General features: G+C 36.2%; 1 pseudogene; it reads left to right on the top strand.

The window, feature by feature from the left end:
- Positions 1-209: 209 nt before the first annotated feature.
- On the top strand, positions 210-2,041 carry LOC107156045 (annotated as a pseudogene).
- Positions 2,042-7,575: the final 5,534 nt, after the last annotated feature.

Here is a 7,575-nt window from a genome sequence, read left to right as displayed (position 1 = left end):
ATATTACCATTTTATACTTTCTTATCTTTGATGTTTCCCCCTCTTTTACTCCTTTTATACATATGTAAGATCATTCTTGCTCATCTCTTTATGTCACTTTCTCTTAAAACTTTTTTTATTCTTTTATTATTCAGAATTTGTTCCTTACTGAAATTCTTACTTGTATATTTTTAAGAAGAAGTATCCAGACATTACTTTGTGAATTTAGGATGACTTCTCAGGACCAGCTGCTCTATCATGTGGTGAGGCAGCTACAGGACACAATGGAATATGAGAGCCTGGAGTGTGTCATTAGTGCCACCCTGGAGGCCAAGCAGGTACTACTTTCCTTCACTCCCCCACCAGTCAGAAGGAGGGCCCAGAGCTCCAGGTGCTGGAGGTAGACTTGGTTTCCCTGAACCTCCACCTAGAGGATGCTCCACAGAATATGCAGCTGTTGGCATGCCAGGGCAAAGGCAGCTTTCTGTTTAAGACAGTGAGTATGTTGCTGTGGGGAGAGGTTGGACTCAACCTGGAGCTGTATATCTGCACTGTGGTGGAGATGCTGCTGCACTGACATTATTACCTTCAGAGCATGATTGACTCCAAGGTGATGCTGCAGATTGTGTACTATAACTTGAGCTCTGAGAAGTTCCCACAAGATGACCAGCTTGCCACCTGCCATGCTGGAAACCATCTTTTATGTGGACATCAATGTCACCTGCTTCTCTAACAGCTTTTCCAATTTATAGAACTTGTATGTCATTGCCTCCAACATTCAGAGCAACATATACACCATCTAAACTAGGAGAAACCTCACGATTTGGCCCTACTTTAACCATGTTGTCTGTCCCCCTTGCTGTGACAAAATGTCCTCTACACTGCACATAATGTGGTCTGGCCATTCTCTCACTAGGACTATGGTGCTTCCAGGCTGGCCCCCATCTCCCATCCCTGGCACTGCTGCCATCACTGGCCAAGATCTGAAGCTACTCAGTGGTGACAGTGACTTCAGCTACTCTTACCTCTGTGAGTGCTACATTATTATCAAGAGAATCTTCTACCACTGGTGGTGGCAGTTTCAGGAGCATGAGCAGAAGTTAGCCACCAGCTTCTGCTTCCTGTAGGATAGCTTCCAATGTGGGGGGGGCATTTTGTGGTTAAAGCATAAAAAAGTTCCTTGGGCCATTCTCACAAGATCTCCCGTTCCACCTACTATGAATGGAAGGGCAAGTTGCTGGTCTCTGGAGCTTGCTCAGCCCCAGCCACAGCCCTCAGTGAGTCCCTAGCCATAGAGGCACTGGAAAAGGTGCCAGCAGAGAGGACTGCTGAGGGGCTGAGGCTCTCCTTACTGATAGTATCAAGTCCAAGTTGTACCTAGAACATTGCATCTTTCTGAACACTCTGGTATCAGATTGCTGCTTCAAACACAGGTTTCCTGGCATCTCAAGGTCCATCTATTAAAACTGGTGGCAAAAGAATTATTGGAGGAACCCCAGTTTCAGGAATGCTCCAACTCTCACAACTATGGAACACCACAGCTAGTGTCTGTTGGGGAAGGACCCCTACTTCATTGGAAGCATGAGATAGGAGAAGGAGCAAGAAAAGGAACAAATGAGGAACACCCTTCCCTGCTGGACAATTATTGACTCTTAGATGCCCTTTTGTCATTAGCAGAGGTGCCTGCACAGGGCTGTGACAAAGCAGGTGCTGCATGGGCAACTGTCCTTCTGTCACACCCCTCTGTGATACCCCACACCTTTTGCATCTGTAAGAGTCTTTCCTGGAGCTGGCCCAGAGACCTGTCCAAACTTCAAATGCAGACCCCTTCCTTGGGCAGTGAGGGGCAAAGGCCAAGGAGAAAAAGAAAGAAGCTGACAGGAATATGACAGCTCTAGTGGCTCTACATACAAAAACTCTACCAATGGAGGCTTCTTCAGAAAATGACCTAGAGGAGGCCCAGAGAGGAGTCCCTGAGAGAGGAAGGACTGGCTCCATAGTAGAAGTGTATGGCCTGTCACCCACTACGGCCACTAGTTTCTTTACCAATCAATTCCAGTAGGACGGCTTCCACTGTGGGCTATTGTCAGGGGTGGCCACAAGCTGATGATCAACACCCTTGCCACCAAAAATTTCAAGGCCAGGCCTTGAAAGCTGTTCTTTTAGACAAGATTCCATTCCAAGAGCTTCCCCTCTTACAAGGAGTTCAGAGCCTGGTTCTCCTTCATTGTCCTCTCCAATTATTTTACTTGGGTTCCATACTGTGTATCCTGACTCAAAGTGTATATTTTTATTATTTTCTAGCTACAGGTCAGAGAAACTCAGAAATCAGCCATATAGTTTACTTTAGAAAGCTGCAGGAACAAAGATGTTCTCTTTGGTTGTTTGCTGGTCCTATTTTTATTTTTGTGTTTTAGGTTTTTAAATTTTTTAATGGGTTGACTAGGACTGCTTGCTAATGTTGGAAGCTATAAAACTGTGTGCTTGTGAGGGATATAGAAAGACTGGTTAGTTAAAGTTGATTTAAGTTTTACTTGGGGACAAGTGGAGTATTAGAACATGGCCATCTGTTCTGGTGGGCAGAATATATATCTTCAGTGATCCATAGGAGGAACCATGGATAAATTCAAATGCAAGGCCCTAAGATACCTGAGGCACCTTAAAAGGCTAGCCTGTTCCATGAAAGAAGTGTGAAAATGGGTGGTAAGAATACCTGATCCATCCACTGGGTACCCCCAAGGCCTATGCCAGACTGGATAGTTGTTGAGTACCCTACTTTTTTACTGAGCCTGAGCCCCATTTTCAGTGAGGGATAGCAGGGTGGCCAAACAGATGGAGGACTGAAATTGCATTGCAGTAGTGAAGTTGAAAACCAAAGAAATAAAGTGATGTTGTACCAATCAATATAATTAATTAATCAATTAAAATAGAGATTTCAGGGCTGGGTATGTGGCCCAGTGGTGCAGTTTTTATCTAGCATGTGAAACAACTGAGGTCAATCCCCAATGTACAAAATAAAATTGAAAATTAAAAAGTGTTTATAGATTTAATATTTATTTTCTTGTTAGAGCATTAAGAAACCCTTTGACTTTTAGAAATCTATAATGATTTGAAGCAGTGTGCAGAAAATAATGGCGATCATAAAATTTTGAATAGCATATAAGGCAATGACATTTTAAGAACTATGTTGTTTGATATGAGTCGGTAATGTATTTACTAACCATTTTTTAAAATTGTGCTGTATAATCCAAACCACATAAATGTTTAGTAAATCATGATGGCATTGGGATACATATTCATGACTCTTCTACCTATTCTTGGAGAAAATAGTGAGTTCTAATTTTCTTTGAAAATTTAAAAACTGAATGAAATAAAAATATCTCTTCATCTTTTATTTCTGAATATTATAGCTATGTTTCTTCTGATTTTGAATTTATTATGTAATAACTTTTTGATTAATTTCTAATTCTTTCCTGAGTTCTATTGTCTCATTTTCTGAGTTCTTAGCTTCTTACACTAAAAACTGAGCATGTTATATATTTTTTAAAAACTGATATATAGTTAAATATTGGTTTTCATTGTGGTATCTTGATGATGTATAGTCTTATTTATGCCATTTCATATTTTCTATTATTTACTTAATTTATTTGAAGTTCTTTTGAAATATCAGGGTTTGTGTGTGGAAATGTCATTATGGAGTATTTTTTGTTGTATATAAGGTACTTAGTCTGATTTTTATATACTTTCGCTTTAGCAGTTTGGATGGAATTAAACCCCAATAATTTTCTTTTGATTATTTTAATATATCATTGTTTTTCTGAGTATTTGGTAGGAAAGGTGGGTTAAGAGAGATTTTCCAGCTTGTGGCTCTAGAGCTCCTTCTTATTGTTTTCACAAAGAGATCTTTAAAACTATGGCTTTCTCTCTGATATATACTGTTTGTATTATCTGATTTCACTTTTATCTGGATCTTTTTCACACTTACTCCATTTGTAGATTCTACAATCTTGCAAAAATCTAATGCTCAATTTGAGAATTTTGTTCAATATGGGGTCTTGTCTAAGAAAGGTTTTTCAGATTGCTACTTTGATAACTTCACAGGGCACAGATTCAACCCTTTCAAACTTTCTTTGGATTACTTTATTCTTCTGTAAATTGAAAACATTTCCACTTTCTCCTGCTATTCTCAAATTGGACTAATGCAATTTTCATGGAGTGAATGCTGGTTATTTTAGGTCTTTCCAGTTCTCACTTGTTAGATGATCTGTCACTTCCCTCCTCACACTTACTAATACCATATGGATGTATCTACATGTTGGTGCTTTTTTTTTTTCCCAATCTTGAATTTTCAGATTAGTAAGAATACTTTCTTTTCTAGTTTTTAGAAGATAATATATATGTTTTATGTTTGTCTGTCTGTTTACTTTCCTAGTCTATCTGTTTTTATAGGTGATTTTGGAAAGTATCTAAAAACTGTCCTGCTATCATAATCACCAAAACAATTTTATTTTTATATATAATTTTATGACTACTTGGATTAGTTAAAAATTAGATTTGAAAAAATATTGAGGGAAAAATGAAACAAGTAAACAAAAGTCAGGATAAAGTTTTCTTTGAAGAATAAAAAATTCTACCAAATAAATAGTAGTTTAATGAATGTCATAGATTATGTAGATTAACAAATTTTTTCCCATTATATACACCTTAGCAATGAATTACTCCTTAAGGGGTTTCATCTCTGTCATTCTCTATGTCTCTAAAGCATATTCTGTTATGTTTCAAACTTCTATTTTAATTGAATTATTAGTTTTGCAGATATTTTCATTTCATCTGTAATATTTATTCTGTATATAAATATACTCAACTTCAGTGTAATTACTTCTGGAGCTATTTTTCAAGAAAATGGCTCCATGTTTTCAATATATATTAATGTACATCAGAACAATGTATAATATTCTTAAGATATAAATATGAAATAAAATACAGTTTCTTAGCCCATAATTTTCAAAGTGATATTTCACAAACATATTAAGGATATCTTTTCTAGACTATTTAGATGAAGTCTAGGGTCTAATCTTATTTCATTAGCAAAACACTATAGATATTTGGTAATAGAACTAAAGAGTAAAGTCAATAAGAAGTGGACCAGACTAATTTGTCTTTACAAGGTGTTTTACTTTGATTGGAATCACCATTTCTTTGTTTCAGCCAGGATTTCATGGCTACAATTACAGGAATTTTTTTTTTTCTTGGTGGTGCTGGATATCAATTCAAGAGGTTTGTGCATGCTTAGGATGCACTTTACCACTCAACTACATCCTTAGCCCATGGTAATTTTATAAGTTCTTTTTTCTTTCTCTATAAGGATATAAGTAGATTGAGTCTTTTGAAATAAGTTTTGAATTATTTTCTTTTCTTTTTTCTGGTTTGTCCAGTTATGAGATTTTAATTGCATTTTGAATAGTTTTTCAGGGGCAAAAAGACAACATTTATAAAACTAACAACACGGACTGATGTTCTTAGAGATTCTAAGAAGTTACTCCAAATGTCTTTAATATCTTTAGCATCAGGGAATGGGTAACTGAATAACAAGGCAGACTGATATTTTGTGAAGATTATCTACATTACCTAAATATATAAGAGGGAACAAGATTGGCATTCAAATCTCGGGCAAAGTGGAAATAGATTTTTTTTAGAATAATGCAGCAACCTAAATGAAAAATATGATACAAGACACACAAAACCAAGTACTTATTATAGCCAGGAAAATAAATCAGATAAGGTCTATGAAGCTAGTTAAAAGGGGCCTGTTGTTAACTTGAATTTGAATTAAAGGTGCCTATGATTAACTAGAAATGGAATTTCTTGTCTAAAAACATTGACATTCAAAAAGTTAAAATGTGTTTGTCATATCAACATTATCTGACTTCTGTCAAATTCAGCACTATAGTTTGTGGATTCTTAGAAAATGACCAGTATCTGAAGCATTCACTTAAATCTTTTAGAGGATTATGAAGAGAATATAAGTGTGAGCTCTGGGTAATCAAAAGATCAGAGAAAGAAGTTTGAACTTCTTTGAATTCTATTGAATTCAATAGAATTCAAATTTTACCAGCTTTATAAGTCTGCCTTAGACCAACTTCAGTCTTGAGCTTAATATAGGTGAGAAAACAAAACACAAAACAGGAAATGACTAAATGCTTTATAAAGCAGCATATCAGCAAGTAAAAATTAATATATGCTAAGAGGTTGCTGAGTATATTTGTGATCAGAATCAGAACAGATTAGTTGAGAAGACTGTGTATAGATAGTGAATATTGAGGCTAGTTATGAAGGAAATAATGAGCACAAAGAATGGTATCTTGAGAGAGCATTGGTAGTAAAAACTTATCCAGATACAGAAAAAAGCTACACCATGCAGTGGAAATAAACTTTGAGTTAATGGTCAAAAATATTTACTTTAGTATTATTTTGCTACCAACTTTCTTTATGGTAATGGGCAATTCAGTTTCACTCTTTAATTTTCAATTACCAATATGGAATTCAACCAAACCACGGGTCATAAATGCAAAGTCCTATATTAGCCAAGTAGATAAATAAGTGAAATGTAGGTGGGAATCTGTCAGACTAAAGCATATATGCCCTGTCTAAACAGAAAGAAATAAATTAACATAAGCTGCTTGTGGCCAGCTGGAAATGGAGTTTCAATAATTGCATTATAATAACACATAATAGTAGAATTCATTATGCCATATTTATAGAGGCACATAGTATAATTTGATCTTATTCCCCAATGCATTATTACCCTCCTTTCTCCTGATCTGCTTGTTTTAATTTGTTGAACTCACTTCAATTATTATTATTCTGATTAGAGTATTATAATGACATAATTTTATACACACACACACACACACACACACACACGGAGGGGGGAGAGAGATGGGGAGAGAGACACAGAGGAGGAGCGTGTGGAGGTTCAACATGTTATATTTTTTCTATACCTGGACAGCACAATTTGGTAGAATTCATCCTCTAATACTTCCTCATGCACTCCCTTTCTCCCTTATTGATCCCTTTCCTCTACTCTATTGGTCTCCCTTCTATTTTCTTTTTTTTAATATTTATTTTTTAGCTATAGAGAGACACAGCACAATGCCTTTATTTTTATGTGGTGCTGAGGATCGAACCCAGGTCCTGCTCGTGCTAGGCGAGCGCTCTACCACTTAGCCACAATCCCAGCCCCCTTCTATTTTCATAAGATTATCTTTTTTCTTCCCTTTTTTCTCTCTCTAGATTCCTCATGAGACACAATATTCAACCTTTGACATTCTGAGTCTAGTTTATTTCACACAACATGATATTCTTTAGTTTCATCCATTAACCAGCAAATGACACAATTTTATTTTTTATGGTTGAATAAAACTCTATTGAATATATACACAATATTTTCCTTACTCTTTTGTCTGTTTATGAGCACCTAGGCTGGTTCCACAATTTAACTATCATGAATTGCATTGCTAACAACCCAGGTATGTGTGTGTGTATGTATGTGTGTGTGTGTGTGTGTGTGTGTGTGTGTGTATATATATATATATA

The sequence above is a fragment of the Marmota marmota genome, unplaced genomic scaffold (assembly GCF_001458135.2).
Source record: "Marmota marmota marmota unplaced genomic scaffold, marMar, whole genome shotgun sequence".
Taxonomy (NCBI): Eukaryota; Metazoa; Chordata; class Mammalia; order Rodentia; family Sciuridae; genus Marmota; species Marmota marmota.
The sequence above is the reverse complement of the archived record's forward strand: the minus strand, read 5'-3'. Positions and strand labels throughout refer to the sequence as shown.